General features: G+C 46.7%; 1 long non-coding RNA gene across 1 annotated transcript; it reads left to right on the forward strand.

The window, feature by feature from the left end:
- On the forward strand, positions 1-26,423 carry LOC139182074 (uncharacterized). The gene is made up of 2 exons (XR_011565638.1): positions 1-21,802; positions 22,563-26,423. It is a non-coding gene; the product is annotated as an uncharacterized lncRNA (long non-coding RNA).
- Positions 26,424-27,899: the final 1,476 nt, after the last annotated feature.

Raw genomic sequence — 27,899 nt, forward strand, 5'->3', positions numbered from 1 at the left:
CAGTTTATTTTCTCCTCTAGAGATAGGTACATCATCCAGTAGCAGGGCTGGGGGCTCACATGTGGGTGCTAATTGGGGATCCTTTGCTGACAGAAATAGTCTCTCTGTCCCTGTCCAATGTTCCATCTTTGTTTGTCTGCCTGCCATCTCTGTGCCTGTTACATCCTCCCTCTTTGCCTTTATGAGACTGACCGTGACCTCACTCATACCGTGAGGGTCCTTCCTCTGTCTCTCCTGAGGGTATCATCAATTGACACGGTTGTTCACTGGGAGCAGTAGGGGGGATTCCCCTTGAGTGTAGGGGATTCCAGGAAAGGCATGTTCAGCTGCAGAGGGTCTGTGGTTTTCCTGGGATGAATCTAGAGCTCCTCAACAAGCATTGGGTGATCTGGGCCTCTGAAAGAACCCTGGGGGCTTCTCTGGTAAGAACCCTCCTGTGGCTCAAGTCAAAGTCCCCACTATGGCCAGAAGGCCCTAGGGGACCCGCCCCTCATCACTGCTCTCATTGGGTCTCCTGGCTCTCCCTCCATCATGCTGTGACAGTCACATAGCCCTCCTCATTCTTTTTATACACACTACACTGAGTTCCACTCCCCAGTTTTTCCACTGGCCTTAACTCTGTCTGGGATACTTTTCTCCCAGATAGGCATCTCCTCTAGGCTTTTGCTCAAATCTCACAATCTTAGAAGGAACTTCCCTGGTCACTCTTTCTAGATATCATCCCCTTTCTCTATTTCACTATCCCGGTTTAATGTTAACCACAGCATTTATGAACACCTGATAAATTACTTATCTTTGGGGGCTGTATGACCCCAACACAATGTAAGTTCCATGAATCCAAAGTTGATTTTCTCTTTCCTAACACACATAGCTGTGCTTGACAGAAACCGTGGAGAGGATGAATGAATGTCGGAATGAAAAAGCAAATTTGAACTTGTTGAGAGAGGCATAGCTAAACAGGCTGAAGATTCTGCTAGGGACATATTCAGGGATGACAAGATGGTGACAAAGCCATGGTCTTTATCTCACCTACACGGTGTCCTTGGGTCCCCTCGGAGTTGACCCCTTTCCTAACAGAATGGAAAGTCCTGTTGTCCTTCTCACATATTACTCGCAGTCAACGACAGAGGCCTTCCCCACTCCAGACCTTCAGATCCCAGTCTGAAGTTTTCTGTCCCCTGTGCGCTGGGGGACTGTGGCTGGCTTTCCCCATTGAGACCTATTCTGTATTAAACAGGAAAGCACAAACAAGCACAATGCCCAGCACAGAGAAATGCTTTCAATGCTTTCTGTTACGATAGTGGCCACTACAGAGAAGTAATCTTCAATCTATGAAGACATTTTTCTGAGGCCAAGATTGCAGCAGTCGGCGGGGTTTTCATCCTAACTTTGCCTTTCCACCCTTGATCATCTGCTAATTGTACACCAGCATCTATATCGGCTGTTCCCCAGTCTCACCACCAAGAGGCGCGCGAGATGAAACTCTTCTGTCCTGGGGTGTACCACAAAGGGGTAGCGGAAAGACCACCCACTCTGGAAGGTACCATTCGAGGGGGCGTATGACAACAAAGAGTACTTTTACACCGCGTCAGGCATCGACCAGAGTTCCTAGCGGAGGCATTGGTGGCATCACTGGGTCCATCCCCATTCGCTCCATTCCGTCTTCCCGCTGCATTTGAGTCCGAGTGGACACCGCTATTAAGCCTCAACTGTCTTCGTCTCGTTTCCAATTCGACCCCTTCGTTTCTACATGGTTACATCCGAGGGGGGACGGCTACGGAGCGAGATGGGCAGCCAGTTCTGGGTATAGCATCACGGAAGCGTTCTGGGCATTGATTGGTCACCGCGTGATCGCCGGAATTAGCTCTTCCAGGGCGCGAATAGGCGCCGGAAGTCCCGCGACTTCCGCCCTGTTTCGTCTCCTGCCCAGTTCCAATTGGCTGGCTGGCTGTTACAGGCATTGGGACCGCAGAGCCAAAGCTGAGGGCGAGAGGCCTGTTGCCCTGTGCGGCTTTTTAGAGCATACAATTGTTCTGCGAGGTTTTTTTTGCTTTTCCGGAAGGGGTCGTATATCTACCCTGGTTAGTGGCTAGGTTTGGCGCAGTCGCTGGCTGTGCACGGTGACGGCGTTTCAGTCTTGTTCAGCTCTCGCTCAGTCTGGATCGTGTGGCAGCGCACGGTTATTCGCAGAAATGCATGCAATTCATGTCCAGGGAGAGGTCTCTGAGTTTGCTGTCTCTCCCCGGAGGGTCACCTGTGTCAGGGAGCCTGGGCTTGTGTATCGCTACGTGTGACAACACAGGTGCTGTTCGGGTACATTTGATCTCCTTGAGCCTTTGGGCGCAGTTGTGCGTGGTGGGATATTTGATCTGAGTGGCTTTTGGGAGCCGTAGTACAGAGCCCCTAGGATGCATGTCCCTGTATTCCGGGGTGTGCATTTTTGGAGCTTTCTGGCATTTCAGTCCCTGGGTGTGAGATCTCTGTGTAGGCGTGTGCACCTGAGATTGTGAGAGCTCTGAAATTTTGATTCTGGGCCCTAAGTTGTGATGTCTCTGAGCTGCTTTAAGGATGGGTTTGTGTGAAGGTGTAAACTATGAGCTGCTTGGGGATCTGTGCACAGGGTGCAGGGTTTCCATTTGTCTGGGGACTTTATCTAAAGGTTATATGATGTTCTTGAGTTATTAAAAGTTCTGTCTTTCTGTTTAGGGTTTTTGTATTAGATCGGTAAGTGTCGAGTGGTGTGAGAGTGATTCTCCATGATGTGAAGTGTCTGCAGTTTTCATTTGTTTCCGTCTTGAAGACTTTGTTCTGTTTGGAGGGTCTTTGTCACAGTGTGTATGGTTATGGTCTCATTTGTGTTTGAGAGTCTGAGACGAGTTATGTGCTCTCTGTGCAGAGATTCAGTGAGCTCTTTTTGGTGTCTCTGGGTATCTGAGCTGCTTGGAGTATTTGTGTCAGAAATAAAACCTCTTATGTTCTTGGCTGTGAGTTCTCTGTCTGGGAACTGAGGGTTTGGAAGCTGGCAGACATGATTTCGAGGCCTTGAAACTCACATGCAGACTGTGTGTTATTGAGCATATCAGTTGTCTCCTGGAATCTCAGTATGTATCATAATTAATACAGGGGGGCCAGTGCACGTCTTGCAGGGTACCTGTGCGTGTTAGCATTCTTTGCAAAGGGCCTGGCTTCAGACTATCCTTCAGCAAATGTTTTCTTAGCACCTGCCATAAATCTGAGCACTAGTGGACAAGTTTGGGACAGAACAGAAATGACCAAGTCTCCTTTCGGAGACTTGGTGGACAGTAAATAAATCAAGGGTGGCAGGTGCTGTGAAGAAAGATAATGCTAGATCAGGGGAAAGGGTATATGTAGGTATGAGGTTATTATTTTATTCAAGGAAATGAGGGAAAGTCTCCCTGAAAGATGGCAAGTAAGCAGAGATCTGGAGGAAGTAAGGGAGCAGGCTGTGGGGTTACCTAAGGGAAGAGCATTCCAGGCAGAAGGAACAAGAAATGCAACTGTCCTGGCATGGAAATCTACTTGGCGTGCTCCTGAATGTCAAGCAGTCCTGTGATGCACTAGGTTTGGCATGTAGCACTCATTGAAAGGGGTCTGGTTGCTGCTGTCTCTGTTTTGCCCACAATTTGTGATCATCCGCATTTCACAGATGAAGGACTGAAGGCTCCAACATGTGGCCTGTACCGTCTCTCCTACCTATCCCTGAAATTAGGAGTGAAGCCTTCTGGTCCATCATGAGAGAGAGAGAGAGTTTGAGTGTCCTAGCTGCAGGGATGTCATGCTGAATGTCAGCCAAGCAGCAGAGATCAGTTATAATGTGGGAATCATGCCTCGTAACATTGGTACTCTCGATGGGGGGCAGGACTTAAGAAGAAAAAGGAACTGGGGCAAAGGACAGAGACAGGAAGGGAAGTTGGAGGACAATGAGGGGGAAAAAAAACACGGCTGGCTTCATCACATTGCTTGGGTTTGGCCCAGTTCACGTTGATTGGCTGACTGTATTAGGACATATTCACCTTTTCCTGTTCCTACCCTTTCTTTCCCTTCCCTTTTTTGTGCCTGAGCAAGTCAGTCCTAAAGCCATTAGGTGTTGCCAGGCAAGGCATGTGTATGTGTAAAGGGGCATCCCTGCCTGGAGAGTCAGAGCTCAAGGTGGAAAGAAGGATATCCCTGGGGGTTGGGTGGGAAGGAGGCTAACTGCTTCATGCATTCAAGCTTGAGTGAGGTGTGGAAGTCAAGGGCCAGGGATGGTTCTGCATAGATTGTGAGGAGGACCTTTTTGTGGAGGAAGGATCACTTATTTGCACTGGCATTCATCAACTCGGCAAATACATAAGAATGCTGAGAGCCACGTCTGTCAGTTTTGGAAAAGGGAATTTGCAATATGGAAAGGAAGTAAACTAGAACAAATTGTGAGGAATTCTACTGGAATTAAAGGTCTCCGTGCAAACTTCTTGTATTCGATAGGTGTGCATATGTGGCTAGACTGATCTATAACTATAGATGTGTGTCTACGTGTTTGTGTGTGTGATTGTGTACACACATGTATTCCCAAGTTACTGGAAACAGCAACATTCCAATGGCACTAATTACACCAGTCCCCAGATCCTAGCTTCTGAACACCTTTCTCCACTAAATGATGGGTTCCCAGGCTGAGGAAGGAAAGGATAAATGAGCCTGGTTCACCTTGTCATGTCAGTAATAAGGGAAGGTTCAAGAATGATGGGGAGATGTCAGCGGGCCACAGAATATAGCTTGAGGGCTCTCCCACCAGAAACATGCAGGACTCTCTTATTTTTTCCACCTTTTTTGAGGTATTATTGACATATAACGTGTAAGTTTAAGATGCCAATGTGATGGTTTGGTACACACATATCTGGCAAAACGATTACCATGGCAGGGTTGGCACTCTATGCCCTCACATAATCCTTTTTAAAAACATTGAGGAAATAACATCTCAGAGCTACCCTCTTAGCTTTCACTGTATTATACAGTTTTGTTAATTATACTCACCATGCTATACATTGGATCCACGTAACTTATTCATCTCATACCTGTAATTTTGTACCCTGTATTCAACATTTTCCCCAGGGCCCAGAAACCACCATTCTAAACTCTTATTTCTGTAAGTTTGACTTTTTTAGATTCTGCATATACATGAGAAGATACAATATATGTCTTTCTCTCTTTCACCTTTTTCACTTAGCATAAAGCCTTTGAAGTCCATTCATGTTGTTGCAAAAGGCAGAATTTTCTTCTTTCTGACTGAATAATATTCCATTGTATATATCACCACATTTCCTCTTTTAAAATTAGTTTCTTTTATTTGGAGGGTAATTACGATATTGTGATGTTTTTGTCATACATCAACGTGAATCAGCCATAGGGATTCACGTATCCCCCCATCCTGAACCCCCCTCCCACCTCCCTCCCTACCCTATCCCTCGGGGTTGTCCCAGAGTCCCGGCTTTGGGTGCCCTGCGTCATGCATGGAACTTAACACTGGTCATCTATTTTACATATGGTGATGTACATGTTTCAGTGCTATTCTCTCAAATTATCCCAACCACTCCTCCCACTGAGTCCGAGTCTGTTCTTTACATCTATGTCTCCTTTGCTGCCCTGCATGTAGGGTCATTGGTACCGTCTTTCTAAATTCCATATATATGCGTTAATATACAGTATTTCTCTTTCTCTTTCTGACTTACTTCACTCTGTATAACAGGCTCCAGGTTCATCCACCTGTGTAGAACTGACTCAAGTGTGTTCCTTTTTATACTTGAGTAATATTCCATTGTATATGTACCACAACTTCCTTATCCGTTCATCTGCCACTGGACATCCAGGTTGCTTCCATGTCCTAGCTATTGTAAACAGTGCTGCAGTGAACGTTGGGGTACATGTGTCTGTTTCACTTCTGGTTTCCTCGGGGTGTCTGCCCAGCAGTGGGATTGCTGGGTCACATGGCAGTTCTAGTCCCAGTTTTTAAAGGAATCCCACACTGTTCTCCGCAGTGGCTATAGCAGTTTGCATTCCCATCAACTGAGTGAGAGCGTTCCCCTTCCTCCACACCCTATCCAGCATTTGTTGTTTGTAGAGTTTTTGATGGTGGCCGTTCTGACCGGTGTCACCACGTTTTCTATATCCATTCACTCTTCATAGACACCTAGTTGCTTACAACTTTTGGTTGAAGGTGCAAAGTAAATTTCAGGTTAGTGTTAATCCTCCAACATTGTTTTTCAGAATCATTTGGCTATTCTAGTTCATTTGCCTTACTACAGAAATTTTATCATCAATTAGTCTATATGTACAAAAAAGTCCTGCTGGAATTTCTGACTGGAATTGTATGAAACTGATGGATCTGTATGCGGACTACTGACATCCTAATTATATTGAATTTCTCAACCCGTGAACACACCATGTGCCCCCATTTTGTTAGGTCTTATTTAAGGAACCACGTTGCATTGCCTTTTCTGCCATTGTTTTATCAAGTCTAATTCTTGTATATCAAATTCTGAAAATCTGACTCTGATGAAGATATGAAAATATTAGGAGTCAGACTTTCATCAGTAATGCCTTATTTCTTGTGTAGTTTTAGCATTGCCCGTTTATTGTGTTTCTTATCTTTTCTGCTAATATTCGTGATTGTTTAATCCAAGGGTGATGGTATGGGTATTTTCTGGGGTAAATCGTGAGGAGATGTTCAGCTGTGTTTTGGGAGGGAGAGTCTGAGGACAGGGGCACAGGGGAGAGAGAGCAGAGTGGGGGTGGGGGAGGTGAAAGCGTGGGGGCAGGGACAGGGGGCTACTAGTACAAGCGGAAACAGAAGTGAAGAGACACAAGAAGAAGAGCTCCCCTCTGGACCGTGCTTAGCTCTCTGTACGTATACGCGTAATGAAGGCTTTGAGTACTCATAGCAACACTGTGCGGAGAAGGCAATGGCAACCCACTCCAGTACTCTTGCCTGGAGAATCCCAGGGACGGGGGAGCCTGGTGGGCTGCCGTCTCTGGGCTCGCACAGAGTCGGACACGACTGAAGTGACTTAGCAGCAGCAGCAGCAGCAACACTGTGAGGTAAGCATTTTTACTGTTACCATCCCTTTCGGCAGCTGAGGAGCAGAGACACATAGACATTAATGGGTGAATGAATCTGCACAAAGTCACCTAGCTGGCAAGAGCTGAGTCAGATTGGTGCCCAGGCCAGAGAGAAACAGCCAGGTGTGATATCTTACCCCCAATCTGGAATACAGTGCAGTGTCTGGTGTACTCTGGATCAAAAGGCAGATCAACCTCTCCATCCGCATGAAACATTACTATGGATCGGTATATAGATTGAACACAGTGTCTCCTAGGTGAATGAAAGACCATGAGGTGTCATGTCAACATGCACACATCACAGAGAACAGTTCCTGGTCCATACTGAGGTCTAAACAGTGTTTCCTCTGACCAACATTAGTGGAGCACCCTCATTATTATGGAAAGTAGCATAACTATAGTGATAAACAGATAGAACCACAGATACAATATCATGAAGACATTACCTCCCCCATCTCGTAATTTTCTTAAATGCAGAGAACAAAACCTGGAAGGCAGTAGACCACATACTAAGTTTTTTCCTTTTAAGTGTGACATTCTAGATAATTTCCAAATAACATTTTATTAGTATTTTAATGTGTTGTATCTTCATGGTTACATAGGCAGTTTTTCTATTATAATTGAAAAATGGACTTTCTGAAGACTTGTTCTCCTCAGGTATCTTGAGGTTTCAGCATAAAAAAGTTGTGTGGGTATCCCTGCCAGGTGAAAACCCAATCGGCGCACTGAAGTCAGAAGTAATATCTTTGGTACAGTAGGTGGGGGGCTGTGGGGAGTAGAGAGTTCCGGATGGAAGGCTGGCTAAGCCTGCAAGCATTGTGAAAAAGGTCACTGACTCTACAGGACCAAACCAAACAATAGCTTACAGGTCCCAAGGAAGACACTGGTGTTCTATGCACGGAAATGTCTGTGTTAGGACTGTCAGACCTTTGCTCTTTTGGCTCCCATGATGCAGTGGGGCAGCTTGCAGTGCTTATAACACAGTCCTGCTTTGACCCAGGCTGTGGATGAGAGTCACAGCCTCCCCTGCAGCACCAGCCTCTTTGTGGGCGATCTGGAGCCTTTTTTATGATTTCTGGGAATCGACAGATTCCGAAGAGAAAGGAGAAAGAAGATACATAGCACAGGGGGTATATGCACCCACCCTGTGCATGTGGTGCTAGAGATGGGCTAGAGATGCAGGTGCAGCTTGTTACAGGAACCCATTGGGGATGAGTGGAGTTGGATTCAGTGACTCAAGGAAGAAATGTGGAAGTGAATGTAAAGGGAGAAAACACATTGAGGGGTAAACAGCTCCAACTCCCAATTCTGTACCAGGGTAGGTTGCTCCATTACTGTTGTGAGAAGGCGCCCTGGTCTGAGCTTGGGAGGGAGTGATGAGCATTCTAAGGACCCGCCATCAGCCCTAAGCAGGGGGCGCTGAGAGTGTGAAGACATTGAGTCTCAGCCTTTACCACTGACAGACACAGAAAGCTTCTTAGCCCTGCTCAGAGTGGGGCTGTGGCACCTTAGGGAAGCTCAAAGGTAGGGTGGTGGTGGCGGTGGTTCAGTCACTCAGTCGTGTCCAACTATTAACGAGCCCATGGACTGCAGCATGCCAGGCTCCTCTGTCCTACACTATCTCCCTGAGTTTGAACAAAGTAATGTCCATTGTGTTGGCGATGCTATCTAACCATCTCACCCTCTGTCTCCTCCTTTCTCCTCCTGCCTTCGATCTTTTCCAGCATTAGGATGTTTTACAATGAGTCAGCTATTCGCATCAGGTGGCCAAAGTTTTGCAGCTTCAGCATCAGTCCTTCCAGTGAGTATTCAGAGTTCATTTCCTTTAGGATTGGCCGGGTTGTTCTCCTTACGGTCCAAGGGATTCTAAAGGGTCATCTCTCTAGCACCAAAATTCGAAAGCATCACTCAGCCTTCTTAATGATCCAACTCACACATCTCTACATGATTAGTGGAAAAACCATAGTTTTGACTCTGCAGACCTGTGTCACCAAAGTGATGTCTCTGCTTTTTAATATGCTGTCTAGGTTCGTCATGGGCTTCCCTGGGGGCTCAGTGGTAGATAATCTGTCTGCAGTTCAGGGGAATTAGGACACCTGGGTTCAATTCCTGGGTCGGGAAATTTCCCTGGAGGAGGGCATGGCAACCCACTCCAGTATCCTCGCCTGGAGAATCCCCTGGACAGAGGAGCCTGGCGGCCCTTGGTCCTTCGGGTCGTAAAGAGTACACCGAGAGACATCACCTCCCAAACAGAATCTCTGGCCAATGGGCTGTCTCTCTAGCTTTACTCATCTCAAGTAAAATCTGTTTCCTGGCCTCAGAAGCCACGTGAGATGACGAAGGAAACTTGAGGCAGTGGTAATTTATGCAGCGATTTGGTTCGAGATCTGTATTCGTTTGGGCCAAGTGATTGCAGGGAATGAAATGGGGTAGGGTGATGAAGGAAATGAGATGATGAATTTATTGCCCCGGGCACCTCCCTGCCTCCCAGGTAGCCGACTTCAGTAGGGCTGGCTGGTGTCAATGTCTTGTGTGTAGGCTCACTTGTAACAACATCCTGTGTGTGGTATGAGCAACTTGGTGGGCAAATCAGACAGCATGGCCAAATATTCCTTTCTCAGAGTGGATGGAGGGAGAAGAGAGAAAAGAGTGATGAACCATGGGCTAGTTGGGAGTCACTTTCTAAAATCTCAGTATTTCTTCACAAGGTGTGTGTGTGAATTCTTTTGTTAATCTGAGAATTGGCTTTCTAGATGAGGAAATATCATCGTGAAAGACTCCTTGTGACATGTGAAAACAGGTTGGGAGTGAATTGGATTAAGGTCATTTTCCAAGTGTTTCACACCAAGTGTTTGTTTAAGGGCACAGCAGTGGCCTGAAGGAACTGAACTAAGTAGTTGAAATACAGGTTTCAGTTACTGAAATGTGAAGAGACTCTTTCTGGGATGTGTGGTCATCCTAGCCAGTGGTCACAGGCAACTGATAAACTCATAGGATTTGAACCGTGTCTTCCTAATGTCTTTTGCTTTCTGCCCTGGAATGTGGTGGAGGCCTCAGTTCCGGTGACTAAAGTTCCTAGGTAACAGTTCTCTGAGAAAAGTAGCTCTCTAGAAAAGAGCAGTGCCTGGGAAGCTGATCTAAAGTTTTAACATAGCCTGTGATGTAATTTTTGTTAGCTTCACTCAAGATATGATCATTCAAAGGATATAGAGAGATGCACCTGCTTCTGTATCTACCATTGGATTTTTGAAATGAACATACAGTAAGCTTGGCCCGGTTTTCTTTCTTCTTATTTATTTATTCATTGTTGACTGCACTGCGTCTTTGTTGCTGCACGAGGGCTTTCTCTAGTTGTGGAGGAGGAGCACTACTCTCTAGTGGCGGTGCATGCGCTTCTCATCTCAGAGACTTCTCTTGTTGCGGAGCATGGACTCTAGGCTCTGCGGCTTCCGTAGTCGGAGCAGGTGGGTTCAGTGGTTGTGACACACAGAGCCTTAGTTGCCCTGCGGCACGTGGAGTCTTCCTGGACTAGGGACCGAACGCCTGCCCCGTTGCATTGGCAGGGGGCTTCTGTTTTATTTTTTTAATCATCAATTCATTTTAATTAGAGAATAATTACTATACAATACTGTGATGGGTTTTGCCATATATCAACACGAATCAGCCACAGGTATACGTGTGTCCTCCCCTCCTGAACCCCCATCCCACCTCCCTCCCCACCCTATCCCTCTGGGCTATCCCGGAGCACCAGCTTTGGGTGCCCTGCTTCATGCATTGAACTTGCACTGGTCATCTGTTTTACATATGGTAATGTATATGTTTCACTGCTATTCTCTCAAATCATCGCACCCTGGCCTTCTTTTGCCGAGTTGAAAAGTGTGTTCTGTACGTCTCTGTCTCCTTTGGTTCCCTGCATGTAGAATCATTGCTACCTACTTTCTAAATTCCATATATAGGCATTAATATAAGTATTTGTCTTTCTCCTTCTGACTTACTTCTGTCTGTATAACAGGCGCCAGGTTCATGCACCTCATTAGCACTGATTCAAATGTGTTCCTTTTTATAGCTGAGTAATGTTCCATTGTGTGTATGTACCACAACTTCCTTATCCATTCATCTGCCGTTGGACATCTAGGTTGCCTCCCTGTCCTAGCTATTGTAAATAGTGCTGCTGTGAACATTGGGGTACATGTGTCTGTTTCACTTCTGGTTTCCTCAGGGTGGTATGCCCAGCAGTGGGATTGCTGGGTCGTATGGCAGTTCTATTCCCAGTTTTTTAAGGAATCTCCACTCTGTTCTCCTCTCCACAGTGGCTGTACCACTTTACATTCCCACCAACGGTGGAAGAAGGTTCCCTTTTCTCCACACCATCTCCAGCATTTATTGTTTGTAGACTTTTTGATGATGGCCATTCTGACCTGTGTGAGATGATACCTCATTGTGGTTTTGATTTGCAGTTTTCTAATAATGAGTGATGTTGAGCATCTCTTCATGTGTTTGGTAGCCATCTGTATGTCTTTGGAGAAATGTCTGTTCAGGTCTCTTGTCCACTTTTTATGGGGTTGTTCGTTTTTCTGGTATTGAGCCGCATGAGCTGCTTGTATATTTTGGAGATTCATTCTTTGACAGTTGTTTCATTTGCCAGTATTTCCTCCCGTTCTGAGGGCTGTCTTTTCACCTTGCTTATAGTTTCCTTCATTGTGCAAAAGCATTGAAGTTAAATTTGGTCCCTTTTGTTTATTTGTGTTTTTATTTCCATTACTCTGGGAGGTGGGCCATAGAGGATCTTGCTGTGATTTATGTCAGAGAGTGTTCTGCCTATGGTTTCCTCTTAAGAGTTTTATAGTGTTTGGTCTTACATTTAGGTCTTTAATGCATTTTGAGTTTATTTTTGTGTATGGTGTTAGAAAGTCTTCCAGTTTCTTTCTTTTACCCGTAGTTGAGCATTTTCCCCAGCATCATGTGTTGAAGAGACTTTGTTTATGCCATTGTATATTTGTGCCTCCTTTGTCAAAGATAACGTGTGCATAGGTGTGTGGATTTATCTCTGGATAATAGTTCTCTATTTTCTTCCATTGATCTATACTTCTGTCTTTGTGCCAGTACCATACTGTCTTGATGACTGTAGATTTGTAGTATAGTCTGAAGTCAGGAAAGTTGATTCCTCCAGTTCCATTCTTCTTTCTCAAGATTGCTTTAGGTATTTGAAATCTTTAGTGTTTCCATACAAAGTGTGAAATTATTTGTTCTAGTTCTGTGAAAAAATACCTTTGCTAGTTTGATCAGGATTGTGATGAATCTATAGATTGCTTTGGGTAGTAGAGTCCTTTTCACTGTACTGATTCTTCCAATCCAAGACCGTGGTACATTTCTCCGTCTATTTGTGTCATCTTTGATTTCTTTCAGCAGTTTTTTTTTTTATAGGTCTCTGTATACAGGTCTTTTGTTTATTTACATAAATTTATTCCTAAGTATTTTATTGTTTTCATTGCAATGGTGAATGGGGTTGTTTCCTTAATTACTATTTCTGATTTTTCCTTATTAGTTTATAGGAATGCAAGGGGTTTCTGTGTATTGATTTTATATGGCAGGCACATTCTTAACCACCAGACCACCAGGGAATTCCTGGCCTGCTTGTCTTTGGGTGTGCAGCTCTCTGAGCTGTGACACACGGAGAGATTCCAGTGATGACCACCACGACCAGGACACAGGCCATGTCCATCACCCTAAAAACGCCCAGGTGCTGCCCCTTCTGGTTTCCCCTCCCACACCCCAACCCCTGGCACAAGGATCTGTCCTCCTTCACTACATTTTGTCCTCTGCAATTTTAAAATTCCTTATGTATTCTGAATAGAAGACCTTTCTCAGATCTGTGCTTCACAAACGTCTTTCCCCTAATAACAAATAGCTTCCCTTTTCATTACAGGAGACATGAGTGATGACATGTACTTTTCCTCCCCACACTCAGAGCCCAATGTTTTGTAGCCAGCAAGTGCCTGTGAGATTCTTCAGAAGTGAAAATAAATTCTGCTGTCTGTCAGCCTGTGCTCTCAGATAGCCCCCAGAGCTATATTTCTGCAGAAACCCAGGAGTCTTCTGCAGACAGAGGCACTTGAGAACAGGTATATTTATTGGAGTCTGAACTGGTGATCTCATCAGAGAGCTTCAGAGCTCAACCCATTTTGCAGGACTTGTCCCCTAGCTCCAAGGGAGCTTTTCTTCTTGAAACTCAGAGGCATGAATTTAGTCAGTGTGGGCACGTTAAGCAGGGCTAACATGGCATTTCAAGGTTGTTCATCCTTTACCAGGTATCAGACCACATTCCATATATTTCTTTCTGTCACCTTAGTTACTCCTCCTTCAAAGACCCATCATTTTGGAAGATTTCAATCCTACTTGATGAGGTGAGAAAGCAAAGGACAGGGAAGTTAGGGGAATTGCTCAGAGTCACATAGGCCGCCAGAGGAAAAGTGACCCACACACCTTGGCATCCTCCATTCAGAGCCCCCAGTCTTCATTTCTTCAGTAAAGTTGCCATGCGTGTGTGCATGCTGTCACATCAGCCATGTCCAACTCTTTGCGACCACCTGAATGTAGCCCGCCAGGCTCCTCTGTCCATGGGGTTTTCCAGGGAAGAGTACTGGAGTGGGTTGCCGTGCCCTCCTCCAGGCGATCTTCCCAACCCAGGAGTCCAGCCCACGCCTCCTGCAGCTCCAGCATTGCAGGAGGATGCTTTACCACTGAGCCACTGGGGAGGCCCAAATTTCACATATGATATTATATTTGTTTCAAGTGCACAACAGAGTGATTCCATATTTTTAAACATTATGAAATGAATTGCTACGATAAGTTTGGTTACCTTGTGTCACCACAGACATTTCTTACAAGGTTATTGACTATATTTCCTGTATGTACATTCCATTCCCATGACTTATTTTATAACTGGAAGTTTGTATCTCCTAATCCCTTCCCTGTTTTACACATCTCCCTACTCCCTCCTCCTCTGGTAACCACCAGTTTGTTCTCTGTGTCTCTGAATCTATTTCTGTCTTGTTTCCCGTGTTCTCTTACTTTATTTCTGAGGTTCCACATGTAGATAAAACTGCGTGGTATTTGTCTTTCTCTGTGTGCCTAGTTTTACTTGGCATAACCCCCTCTAGGTCCATCCATGTTGTCGATAGTGACAAGATTTCTTTCTTTTTTTATTGCTGAGTAATATTCCACTGTGAGTGTGTGTGTGTGTGTGTGTGTGTGTGTGTGTGTGTACCATTTCTTCCTTTTTGACTCATCTATTGATGGGCACTTAGGTTCCTTTCATATCTTGGCTCCCCTTGGCTGTAAATAACGCTTCAGTGAACAGAGGTGCACATATATGTTTTGTGACTAGTGTTTCTTTTATTCTTAAGAAAAATACCGAGAAGTGGAACTGCTGGATCATATGGTAGTTCTTGTTTTCAGTTTTTGAGGAAACCTTCATTGTCTCCATAGTGGCTGCACCGATATACATTTCCACCAACACCTCACGAGGGTTTCCTTTTCTCTACATCCTCCCCAACATTTCTTTTTTTTTTTTTTTTTTTTTTAGGAGCGCGAGCGAGGCCCGGCGGGGACGCCGCCGCCACCGCAGCCCGGCCCTGGGCGCCTGGGCGGCCGCTGTGCTCACCCCCAACATTTCTTACTTGTCTTTTTAATAACAGCTACTTGACAAGTATGAGGAAGTACTTCACTGTGGTCGTGATTTTCTAATCCCGGAGGAGGAGATGTTGAGCATCTTTTCATATGTCCATTAGCCATCTGTATCTCTCCTTTGCAGAAATGTCTATTCAGTGCTTTGCCCATTTTAAAATCAGGTTTTGGGTGTTTTTCCCAATACATTCTATGAGTCCTTTAGCTATTTTGGATATCTACCTGTTTTCCGATGTATATCACTTGCTCATATCTTCTCCCACTCAGCAGGTTGCCTTTTTCTTTTCTTGACGGTTTCCCTTGCTGTGTAAAAGCTTTTTAGTTTGATGAACTCCCATTTGTTTATTTTTGCTTTTGCTGCTCTTGCCTGAGGAGACATGTCAAAAAACTATTGCTAAGACCTATGTCAAAGAGCGTACTGCCTACGTCTTCTTCTAGTAGCTTTATGGTTTAAGGTCTAACAATTTCGTCTTTAATCTTCTATGGTTGTGGTTTATTTTTGAATGTTGTGAAGAAAGGGGTCCAGGTTTCCATAACCATTTATTGAAGAGACAGCATTTTCTGTGATGGATGTTCTTGGCTCCTTTGTCATAGACTAATAGGCCATATGAGCGCAGGTTTATTGCTGACAGAGCATGCCCAACTGTACCCTCCATAAAGGCTGGGGTGAAGTAAGAAGACCTGGTGACTTCAGTGTCTGTCCACAGCTGGTGGCACACTAAGTCTGGATAAGGTACGTCACTGATGCTAGCCACAGTGCACTGGGGCAGGGATGGTCATCCCCACCTGGCACAAGTTCCCCAGGGTGGGATGTGATGGGCTCACTTCAGCAGCCAACCCAGGATGATCCTGCCATCCACAGTCTCTCATTTAGCCAATCATGAAGGTTTTCACTGTATATGTTACATCCCCTCCATGCCGTGCCAGGCTGGCTGTTGAGATGGGGAGGTGAGGAGGAATTGCATGGCCAGTCCCTGCCCTTGAGAGTTGAGTCATTGAGCAGAGAGGAGATCTGACACCCTTAGATGTGCTAGCGAGTACATCACTGATCCCCTGTGATGTTGTGTTGCTAGGAGACAAGAAGACTGACAAGGATCAGAGTAGATAAATGGCCATGGCCAGGGAGGGGACAGGGTACTCTGGGTCTTTGCTGTGCCAGTCCCAACTCCAGAATTACCCACAGCCTGCATGAGGGCGCCCGGAGGATGGATAGGTGGTTGTAAATGAAGATATCAGCTGTGCCACCCCCTCCCCACCTCAAAGTTTATATCCCCAACCTGCCCTTTGGGTGTTGGTGATCTGGGGGGCACTTTTGGCCAGCATACTCTCCCCAGTTACAGACTAGGAGCCAGAATCCTGTGATGTGCAGAGATGTCCAGCACGTCAAATCTAGGCCAGAGACAGAGCCATAGGAACCAACAGGCCAGAGAATACTGGATGCGAGTTGGCTTAAAGGCAGTGGCCAAATAACAAATCTGAATGTACCGGTAGCAAGCAACGATATTGAACCATTCATTTAAAGACCTTCCCACAGGGAAATCCTGGGCTTCCTGGTTTCATCAGTGAAATTTATCAAAGGTTTAAAGAAGAAATAGCACCCATCCTTCACAGATTGTTCCTGAATAGACAGGAGGGAGGAGGAAACATTTCCTAATTCATCCTATAAGCACAGTATTACCCCAGTACCAAAGCCAGACTTGCCATCACCAGAAAGCTACAGACCCATATCTATCATGAATAGCGATGCATACACCCTCAACACAGCATCTGCAAACCAAATCGAGAAACATTTTGCAAAGGGCTGTGCGAGATCTTTCCCAGGACGGCAGTATTGGACCGACACTCAACTTCAGTTACGGGAAACAGCGTATTGATGTAATGAAGGACGGAAACCACCTGCCATCTTGACAGACAAAGAAAAAGCATTTGACACAGTTCAAGACCCGTTCATGACAGATAAGTAAATAACTAAATCAATAAACACGGTCAACCATCTCGGGATAGAAGGGGTCGTCGTTGCCGTGTGAAGAACATCCGTGCGAAACATCCTGCTCTCGTCACATCACATCTAGTAGAGTCTGAGTGAATGCTTGCCTCTTGAGATCCAGATCAGGACAGGAGGTCTGCTTCAACCACCTCTATTCCACAGACTGAAGGGTCTAGCCTGTGCACCGTGCAAAAGAAGAAATGAAATCATGGAGAAATGAGAAATGAATCCCATGTCCACACAAATACTTGTCCTTCGATGTCTTTCACAGCAGCACTGTCTGTAATCTCCAAATAGTGGAGCAGCCTAAAAGCCTGTCAGCTGGAGAGTGGTAAACAGAGTATTCTTAGCCATTCAGTGGAAGAGCACAGATGGATGAAAAGTGATGAACTTCTGCTTTCTGCTGCCTCATGGGTGAGCCTCCAAAGCACTGTGCTAAGTGAAAGAACCCAGACACAAAAGGCCACTTCCTGCAGGAGTCCATTGTTGTGAAATGCCCACAAAGGGCAAATCTACAGAGACAGAAATTAGATGAGAGGATGCCTGGGCCTGCAGGTCCTGTTGGGGATCGACTGCTGATGGCTACACGGAAACTTATAGTGGTGCTGGCAGTGTTCCACAAGTGCACTGTGGTGGTGGCTGCACCACTGTGTGAAGTTACTAAAAGTCACTGCCCTGGAAGTGATGGGTGTGATTTGTGGTGTGTAACTATACCTCAGTACAGCAGTTTAGGAAGGTAATGCAGATGTCCAAGTGAGACATGGAGGGAAAAATATGCCATTGCTTCTGTAACGAGGAGGGCCCTGCTCCTTCCACGTTCTGGGTCCGGCCTCCCCCACATGTGCTAGATGCTCCCTCCAGAGACAGTCGCTGTGCACATCAGGACGGAATCCCCAGTGAGCACACACGTCTAGTGTGTCTCTGTGTTTACGCACAGGCGCCCATTGTGTGACCACAAGTCAGTGGCTCTAGACAGGCTCCTAGAACCCACCCTGCATCTGAAATTCTACTTTCTTGTTTTCCCATCCTTCTCAAATCACGTGGACCCAGCTTCCATTTCCCAGATTCAGTAACGGATCTCAGCCCTTAGCTGCAGCCTCTGGTCACAGGAATACCTGTTAACCTGGTGTGACTGCCCCTTCCTGATCTCAGCAATCCAGGAGGGATGCTCAGCAGAGCAGTAACCAAGACAACGGAACTCCATCCATCCTCCTTCTGCTGCCAGGAGTGAGGTGCGTTCCCTCCCATCCATCTATCTGCCTGAGTGTCTGGTAAGGAAGGGGACTTGGGGGCATAACACACCACTGAGTCATTGAAATTGTTCTAAATATGGCTGTGAATAAATATGTCAAAATACCGCTCAGAAGGGAAGACACATAATTTAAAAAAAAATTTGCTTTAGTAGCAAACATGGCTCTTCAGTTCAGGATTATATTTAAAACCAGGAAAGGTGAAGCATCATGGGATTGTGCTTCTCAACCTAAACTATACATCAATTCTCTGCTGGAGAGGCTTTAGAAGAGCTGATGCTGGCAGGACATCCCCAGAGGGTCTGAAGTAGTAGGTCTGGAATGTGGCCCTGGCGTGAGCATTATCTGAAAAAGTTCTCTTATGAAAGCCGAGCTTGCAGCTGTGGAAACTGAACCCATTCTTACAGAAGGAAATCGAAGATCAAAAATGTGTGACTCCTCTCTACAGTGAAAGCATGTTTTCATCATGACCCGCTATACTTGACCGCTATCTTAGGCTGAGGAAAGGGACAACTTGCCCAAATTAATACTGGTTTGAAAACTGACCTTGTGCTTGCTCTGCTGCGTGTTCCTGAATCCAAAGTTTTACAGTTGAAACCCTGCTGTTGTTAGTGAAACTCAGTACGTTTTAGTTGTTTTAGTCGTTTTAGTCGTTTTAGTCAGGATCCCTTGTGCCTAGTTAGTTGAATACATTTCTAAAATACTGTGGAGATAACATCATTCGACAGATCAGAATAGTACATCAAAGATTAAAGATGGCTGAGAATTGTAGCTGCTGATGTTGATGTACGAGGATCTGCTGTCAGCGTATCTGCTGCCTGCGCTCAGTTGCCATTTTAAACTGTTTCCTGTGTTATCAAATTAACTCCTGTGCTCAGATGAAGACCAAATCGGAACGGGATGCTTATTGGGAAAAATACAGTTAAGCAATCCCTTGTTTGGTGCACACCCATGAAGACCCACCTCCCTAAACGTTCCTTAGGGATCTCTTCCGGATATCCTTTGGCACATTCCCCAGCGATGGGCTTGCACTGCTGTGTCCTGACTCATCGTCTTGTTAAAGACAGGGCTTTCAACCTCTCAGGTGCATTACAGCGCCCGGGTTCTCTTGGAGATCCAAAAGAGGGTGAAGGCCCGAGCTCAGGACACCTTCAGAGCATGTCTGCAGGAACAGGGCCTCTCAGAGGAACCCATCCCCACCTGTGGCAACAGGAAGATCTCACGTCAGCCTTTTCCAGAGCAGCTCCAGGGGAGTCATGGCACAGTGAAGATCACAGCCAGCAGCATGCCCGGGATTGTGGTTTAAGGAACTGGGTGGATGGCGGTGCCCATCCATGAGACAGGAAACGTTGGCCTGGGGCTACTCGCAGGCCTGCAGGGCTTATGGGACAACTGAGTGCAGATGCCCCATACATCTGAGCCTGTGGGGAACCTGGGGCCCAGCTGAGACGTTAGGTAGATTTAGTGATAGGAAAAGCCAACAGCATACACGGGGATACTGATGAAAACCAGTCAGATGGGTAAAAGCTCTGGGGAGTGACGTGGTCACCCAAGGATCATGTACGTAGTGGAAGAGCACAGGGCAGAGATTGGAAACCAGAGGAAAACAAAGCCCAAGATTTAGGAGGGGATCAAAGTAAATGGACAGATAAGGAGACTTAGAAGTAATGGCCTGAGAAGTATGGGGAAAGCCAGGGTGGGCTGCTGTCACAGACTCTGACCAAGGAAAAGTGGTTTTGAAAACGGAACGTGTCTGTGGCCAATACAGCACTGGGTACTATGGTTGGCCCACGGAGCTCTTGGGAGACGTTAGCAAGGGAATGTTGTGTGGATGGGCACATGGCGGAAAAATCGAGAGGTAACCAGATAAGGATGGTCCTGGAGTCTGTACTTTCAAGAAGCATGGCTTGAAAGGAACCAAAGATGCACGGTATTGGAAGTAGCGGGCTGTGTGCTTGCAGGGTGTGCTCTCCTCTCCTGGCTCCACCTGGTGATGCTGACCTGCACCGCCCGTGGGTGGGGGTGATGAAACTTGCATTTTTGTCTCCCTCCTCTTGCTGTGGGCCCAGTCCTCTCTGGCTGACTGAGCCCCAGCCACCCTTCTGGCATGTGTAGACCCCTCTGAATCTGGGTCTGATCGTCCAGCCCATCCCCGGGCAGGGACGTCCACTCCTCATTCTCAGCCGCAAGGTCCCCTAACCCATTGCCTGCTTAGGCTTCGTCTGGATTCAGTCCTTTTCCACATTTCTGCCACAGGTGATGCAGAGCCCTCCCTTGGATCTCACCTGCACCGCAGCAGGAACCAAGATCAGCTCCAGAAAATGAAATTCCTAAACTGCAGCCACCCTTCTGCCCAAAGCCTCTGTTGGATCATTGTACAGTGTGCCCCCTGTGAGTCCCAAGTGTGAATGGGGAGGAACCCTCCTTTCCCTGGTGTTCCTCTTCATTTCTTGTCACACCTCCCTTGTCTGAGCTCTCTCACCTCTGCCTGCCACTGCCTCTGTGGGCCATTCCCCCGCTGTGACTGGGACGCTCTTTCCTTTGGCTTGTCTTTCATTTGACCCAAGACTTTCCAAACAATATCCAGGTGTAGAATGTGTACCTTGTCGAGTACATCTAGGAGACGCTGTTGTCACATAAGCCCCACGCCCCTGAACTATAAAAAAACAGAGGGATAAAGAACGCAAGAGTCAAATATGCCAAAGGTGCCTGAGATGTTGGCTAAGATGAGCACTGAAGAGTGTCTGTGGGATCAGGAAGTATGGATATTAATGATGGCCATGACGAGGCCAGTTACAGTGGAGTGACTGGGACAAAAGCTCCACGGAACGGGGCTGAGGAGAGAATATCTCAGCAGAATTTGAAGCAGTTTTGCTTTGAAGGGCAACCGGTAATGTGCCAGTAGCTGCAGAATAGGGTGGTGGAAGACGGTGGGTTTCCCCCTGTGCTGTGGAATGCTCCGATGTAGAGGGAGCAGGTGCTGGTTCAGGAGAGAGGAATGATAACTGGAGGTGCAAAGTCCCTGAGAAGGTGCAAGGCATGGGATCCCGGGCAGAGGTGAGGGGCTGGGTGCAGTCAGGAGCAGGCCTGGAGAGGGGCAGCAGAGTGCCAGGGCAGAAACATGCAGTCGGGGCTGGGAAACTTGAGAAATCGCACGGGGTTGCTTCGGTATTCTCCACGAATTATTAGTGGGTGGGGCTGGTGGTCATTAGCATGGAGGAAGGTTACTAGTGTGTAGTGTAGGAGTGTAGCTAGGTGACATGAAACTGAACAGCGGTCTACTCCCGCCATGGATTCAAGAGAAAATACTTCTGTAAAGTTTTCTCCTCGATGCTCAGGTGCTGAGACACAGGCAAGGAGTGGGCAGGCAGGCCAGTGCAAGGAGCCCAAGAGGTGTTTTTCGGGGAGAGGTGTGTTTGCCAGGGACAGCTTCCAGCCCTGGCTCAGCCTATCCAGGAGGGCCTGGTGCATGCTGGGAAGGGACGCGTGGTCGGTGAGCTGGACATCTCCGGGAGGTTGTGGTATCAGTGCACTGGCACTAGTGCGAAGGAGCTGGAGGACAGGACGTCATGTTGAGGGTGATGACAGGGAGGAAGGCTGGAAACAGGACAGCATGAGGGGCGTGGTCCCGGGGCGGTACCCTGGGCAGAGGGATGTTCAGGTGGGGAGGAAGGGAACATCGCTAAGGACGGAGAGTCTCCGGGGGTGACCGGGTGAGCTTCGTGGGCACTGAGGACGGATCAGAAGACTGAGGCCTGAGAGAACAGTGAGTGTACCACGGGAGGAACGCGTTCACAGGCCGGGGGTGGGAGGGAGGAGAATGGACAGGGGACTTGTAACATCCCCGCACGTGGGGGGCTTCGGCAGTGGGCGACAGGACCCGGACGTCACCGGTCAGGTTCAGTGGAGAGTTCGAAACGCGGTTCCCTAGGAAACTCCCAGCCGACCAGGGCCAGGAGACTGGCACGGTCCTCACTGGGTGGCTGCGCGCAGGCCCAGAGCCAGACAGTCGGAGTTCAGCCCTGTCCACCAAGCTCAGGATCTCCCCGGATACCCTGACTTCCAGCCCGTGTTGCTATGGTCCCGCGGACTCGCTGTCCAGGAGTGGTTTGGCCGGACCCAGTCGAGAGATTCCGTTCCTTTCTCTGGGCCTTACGGGCATCCCCCTTAACTTTGGCATCCACGCTGTCCAGTCCTCTGCGCGAAAATCCAGCAGAAACGATGAATTTTCTTCCGGGCTTGCGGCGTTTTGGTTTCTGTGGCCAGCAGGTGGCAGTGTTGCTCCACAGTGTCGCCGGGCCAGTTTTTCCTCTGCTCTTGCGCTTTAATAAAACAACAGGAAGCCTTTTGCTACAAGAAGCCGCTGGTTTTGTTTTGTTTTGTTTTTTTCTCGCCTTGTGTCAGGTGGCTGATTCAATCTACATCTGAGCCCTTCAGAGAGCCCGTTGTGAGAACTTTAACCGGACCCATTGACACTTAAAATTACAATAAAATATAAGCTGACATAGTGTTTATATTCTTTGCAGCCAAAGATGGAGAAGCTCTATACAGTCAACAGAAACAAGACCAGGAGCTGACTGTGGCTCAGATCATGAACTTCTAATTGCCAAATTCAGACTGAAATTGAAGAAAGTAGGGAAAACCACTAGACCGTTCAGGTATGACCTAAATCAAATCCCTTATGATTATACCGGAAAATGCAATGGCACCCCACTCCAGTACTCTTGCCTGGAAAATCCCATGGATGGAGGAGCCTAGTAGGCTGCAGTCCAAGGGGTCACGAAGAGTCGGACACCACTGAGCGACTTCACTTTCACTTTTCACTTTCATGCACTGGAGAATGAAATGGCAACCCACTCCAATGTTCTTGCCTGAAGAATCCCAGGGACAGCGGAGCCTGGTGGGCTGCGGTCTATGGGGTCACACAGAGTTGAACGCGACGGAAGTGACTTAGTATAGCATAGCATAGCATATGATTATACAGTGGAATTGAGAAATAGATTTAAGGGACTAGATCTGATAGATAGAGTGCCTGATGAACTATGGACTGAGGTTCGTGACATGTACAGGAGACAGGGATGAACACCATCCCCATGGAAAAGAAGTGCAAAAAAGCAAAATGGCTGTCTGGGGAGGCCTTACAAATAGCTGTGAAAATAAGAGAAGCGAAAAGGAAAGGGGAAAAGGAAAGATATAAGCATCTGAATGCAAGTTCCAAAGAATAGCAAGAAGAGATAAGAAAGCCTTCCTCGGCGATCAATGCAAAGAAATAGAGGAAAACAACAGAATGGGAAAGACTAGAGATATCTTCAAGAAAATGAGAGATACCAAGGGAACATTTCATGCAAAGATGAGCTCAATAAAGGACAGAAATGGTATGGACCTAACAGAAGCAGAAGATATTAAGCAGAGGTGGCAAGAATACACAAGAGATCTGTACAAAAAAGATCTTCACAACCCAGATAATCACGATGGTGTGTTCACTCACCTAGAGCCACACATCTTGGAATGTGAAGTCAAGTGGGCCTTAGAAAGCATCACTACGAACAAAGCTAGTGGAGGTGATGGAATTCCAGTTGAGCTATTTCAAATCCTGAAAGATGATGCTGTGAAAGTGCTGCACTCAATATGCCAGCAAATTTGGAAGACTCAGCAGTGGTCACAGGACTGGAAAAAGTCAGTTTTCATTCCAATCCCAAAGAAAGGCAATGCCAAAGAATGCTCATACTACCACACAATTGCACTCATCTCACATGCTAGTAAAGTAATGCTCAAAATTCTCCAAGCCAGGCTTCAGCAATACGTGAACCGTGAACTTCCAGATGTTCAAGCTCGTTTTAGAAAAGGCAGAGGAACCAGAGAGCAAATTGCCAACATCTGCTGGATCATCGAAAAAGCAAGAGAGTTCCAGAAAAACATGTTTCTGCTTTATTGACTAGGCCAAAGCCTTTGACTGTGTGGGTCACAATCAACTGTGGAAAATTCTGAAAGATATGGGAATACCAGACCATCTGACCTGCCTCTTGAGAAATTTGTATGCAGGTCAGGAAGCAACAGTTAGAACTGGACATGGAACAACAGACGGGTTCCAAATAGGAAAAGGAGTACGTCAAGGCTGTATATTGTCACCCTGTTTATTTAACTTATATGCAGAGTACATCATGAGAAATGCTGGGCTGGAAGAAGCACAAGCTGGAACCAAGATTGCCAGGAGAAATATCAATAACCTCAGATATGCAGATGACACCACCCTTATGGCAGAAAGTGAAGAGGAACTAAAAAGCCTCTTGATGAAGGTGAAAGAGTAGAGTGAAAAAGTTGGCTTAAAACCCAACATTCAGAAAACAAAGATCATGGCATCTGGTCCCATCACTTCATGGTAAATAGATGGGGAAACAGTGGAAACAGTGTCAGACTTCTTTTGGGAGGGGGGCTCCAAAATCACTTCAGATGGTCACTGCAGCCATGAAATTAGAAGACGCTTACTCCTTGGAAGAAAAGTTATGACCAACCTAGATAGCATATTGAAAAGCAGAGACATTACTTTGCCAACAGACGTCCGTTTAGTCAAGGCTATGGTTTTTCCAGTGGTCATGTATGGATGTGAGAGTTGGACTGTGAAGAAAGCTGAACGCCGCAGAATTATGCTTTTGAAGTGTGGTGTTGGAGAAGACTCTTGAGAGTCCCTTGGAAGGCAAGGAGATCGAACCAGTCCATTCTTAAGGAGATCAGCCCTGAGATTGCTTTGGAAGGAATGATGCTAAAGCTGAAAATCCAGTATTTTGGCCACCTCATGAGAAGAGTTGGCTCATTGGAAAAGACTCTGATGCTGGGAGGGATTGGGAGCAGGAGGAGAAGGGGACAACAGAGGATGAAATTGCTGGATGGCATCACTGACTCAATGGACTTGAGTCTGAGTGAACTCTGGGAGTTGGTGATGCACAGGGAGGCCTGGCCTGCTGCGATTCATGGGGTCGCAAAGAGTTGGACACGACTGAGCGACTGACCTGAATTGAGTGAATGATAGTCCACGGAGTGGTCACCCTTGTCTTGCTTCGGATCTTTGAGGAATTCCTGTATGTTTAAAGAGAACTTTATTATGACAGTGAGTTTTGACTTCAAAATCATTACGTGAAGTGAAAGTGAAAGTGGCTCAGACGTGTCTGATTCTTTAAGACCCCTTGGAATGTAGCCTGCCAGGCTCCTCTGCCCATGGGATTCTCCAGGCAAGAATAATGGAGTGGGTTGCCATTTCCTTCTCCAGAGGATCTTCCCAACCCAGCCATTGAATCTGGCTATCCTGCACTGCAGGCTGACTCCTTACCATCTGAGCCACCTACAATAATAACATAACATGCACAAGTGCCGAGCTAAGATCCTGCTGGGTAATTGATGCTGGACACCACCCAAGAAGCAAATGCTACTACTGCCCTCACTTGATGCCTTTGGGACCTGTGGCACACAGAGGAAGAGTCAGTTCTCCAGGTTCTCAGGGTTCCTCAGAGATGTCCCTATGTTCAGGTCTCAAGGCTGTCACATTGTAGCTTGCACACTGGTTTGCAGGATACATTCCCCTCCCCAGTGGAAGAGTGAAAGAAAATGCTCACTGGGATCGAGGATAACACAGCCTGCAATGCTTCGAAAGACTGACTGCAGGAGAAGGGAATGACAGAGGACAAGATGGTTGGATGGCATCACTGACTCAATGGACAGGAGTCTGAGCAAGCTCCGGGAGATGGTGAAGGACAGGGAAGCCTCCTGACATGCTGCATGCAGTTATGGGGTCGCAAAGAGTCGGACACGGCCGACGGACTGAAAACCAACAATAACATATTTATTACAATGAGACACTAAATGAAAGGGGGTGGAGAGGGAAACTACATAGAAAACGACTCATCCATTCTATCAAGATTATGACATGATAACACATTTATAATGCAAAGCCCCTGGAAGTAATCACCTGTTACAGAGTACAAGTTGCTCAGCTCACTGCAAGGTGGGTCCGGAAGGGACTTTAATCCAGAGTCGACTGACAGAGAAGAGGGCAGGGTAGTGACCCAAAATAACCATCTTGTTGGGGCCAGGTTGGACAGGACCCGGACATCACGGATCAAGTCCTTCAGTGGAGAGTTCCAAGCAGTTTCCGGGAGAAATCTCCCAGCAGACAGAGGCTGGGAGACTGGCACTGACCTCACTGCTCCCCGGGGCAGGCCCAGAACCAGCCCTCAGCAACCCCGGATATTCCTGGACCTCCTGACTTCTTGCCCGCCTCGCTGTGGTTCTGTGGGCGGGTCGAGCGGAACTCGCGCGGTCCAGGGGCGGTTGGCCCGGGCCCCTTCGAGAGGTTCCCTTTCTTTCTCTGGTCCTCAGGGGCATCCCCCATAAGTCCTCTGCCCGAAAACCGAGCGGGAAGGATCGATTTTCTTCCGGGCTTGCTGGCAGTTTGGTTTCTGTGGTCTGCAGGGGGCAGTGTAGCTCCGCGGAGCTGCTTGCCCGTTTCTCCCCCGCCCGTCCGGTTTGAAAAAAGGTCTCAAAGCCTTTTGTGGTAATCAGCGGCGGATTTTCTTTCTGTGCTTGTGCCGGTTGGCTGGCTCCAAGTGCTGAGGCAAATGCTGAGACACACATTAAGCAAACTGACAAGTTAACAACAGAGAGAAAATGTTAAGCAGGTCAAGGGAAAAGTAGCAAGTAACATCGGAGGGAATCCTAATAAGAAGAGGAGCTGATTTCTCAGCAGAAACTCTGCAGGCCAGAAGGGCGTGGCATGATGTATTTAAAGTGGTGAAAGGGAAAAACCTACAATCAAAAATACTCTATCAAGCAAGGCTCTTGTTTCAGATTCAACAGAGTAATCAAAACACAGGCAAAGGCTCAGAATTCAACAGTACCACACCAGCTTTACAACAAAGACTAAGGTAACATCTCTAGGCAAGAACAAAAAGAAAGACCAATGGAACACAATAGGAAACCCAGAGATAGACCCATGCATCTGTGGGGCACCTCATCTATACCCAAGGAGGTAAGAATGTACAATGGAGAAAAGACAGCATCTTCAGTAAGTGGTGCTGTGAAAATTAGACAGTAACATGTAAAAGAATGAAATTAGAATACTTCCTAACACAAAAGGGGGGGGGGGACTCAAAATCAATTAAAGACCAAATGTAAGGCCAGATACTATAAACTCTTAGAGGAACACATGGGCAGAACACTCTAACAAAAAATTTAGCAATATTCTCTTTCCATTAATGGAAATAAAATAAAAATAAAGAAATGGGACCTAATTATACTTACAGTATTTTACACAGCAAGTTCAGTTCAGTTCAGTCGCTTAGTCGAGTCTGACTCTTTTACACAGTACCACAGGAGACTAATTTCTCTGAGCCTTTCCTATGTCTTCCTCTAAGAATTTTATACTATCTGGCCTTACATTTGGTCTTTAATTGATTTTGAGTCCCCCCCCCCTTTTGTGTTAGGAAGTATTCTAATTTCATTCTTTTACATGTTACTGTCTAATTTTCACACCACCACTTACTGAAGATGCTGTCTTTTCTCCATTGTACATTCTTACCTCCTTGGGAATAGATGAGGTGCCCCACAGGTGCATGGGTCTATTTCTGGGTTTCCTATTGTGTTCCATTGGTCTTTCTTTTTGTTCTTGCCTAGAGATGTTACCTTAGTCTTTGTTGTAAAGCTGGTGTGGTACTGTTGAATTCTGAGCCTTTGCCTGTGTTTTGATTACTCTGTTGAATCTGAAAGAAGAGCCTTGCTTGGTAGAGTATTTTTGTTTGTAGGTTTTTCCCTTTCACCACTTTAAATACATCATGCCACGCCCTTCTGGCCTGCAGAGTTTCTGCTGAGAAATC

The sequence above is a fragment of the Bos indicus genome, unplaced genomic scaffold (genome assembly GCF_029378745.1).
Source record: "Bos indicus isolate NIAB-ARS_2022 breed Sahiwal x Tharparkar unplaced genomic scaffold, NIAB-ARS_B.indTharparkar_mat_pri_1.0 scaffold_72, whole genome shotgun sequence".
NCBI lineage: Eukaryota > Metazoa > Chordata > Mammalia > Artiodactyla > Bovidae > Bos > Bos indicus.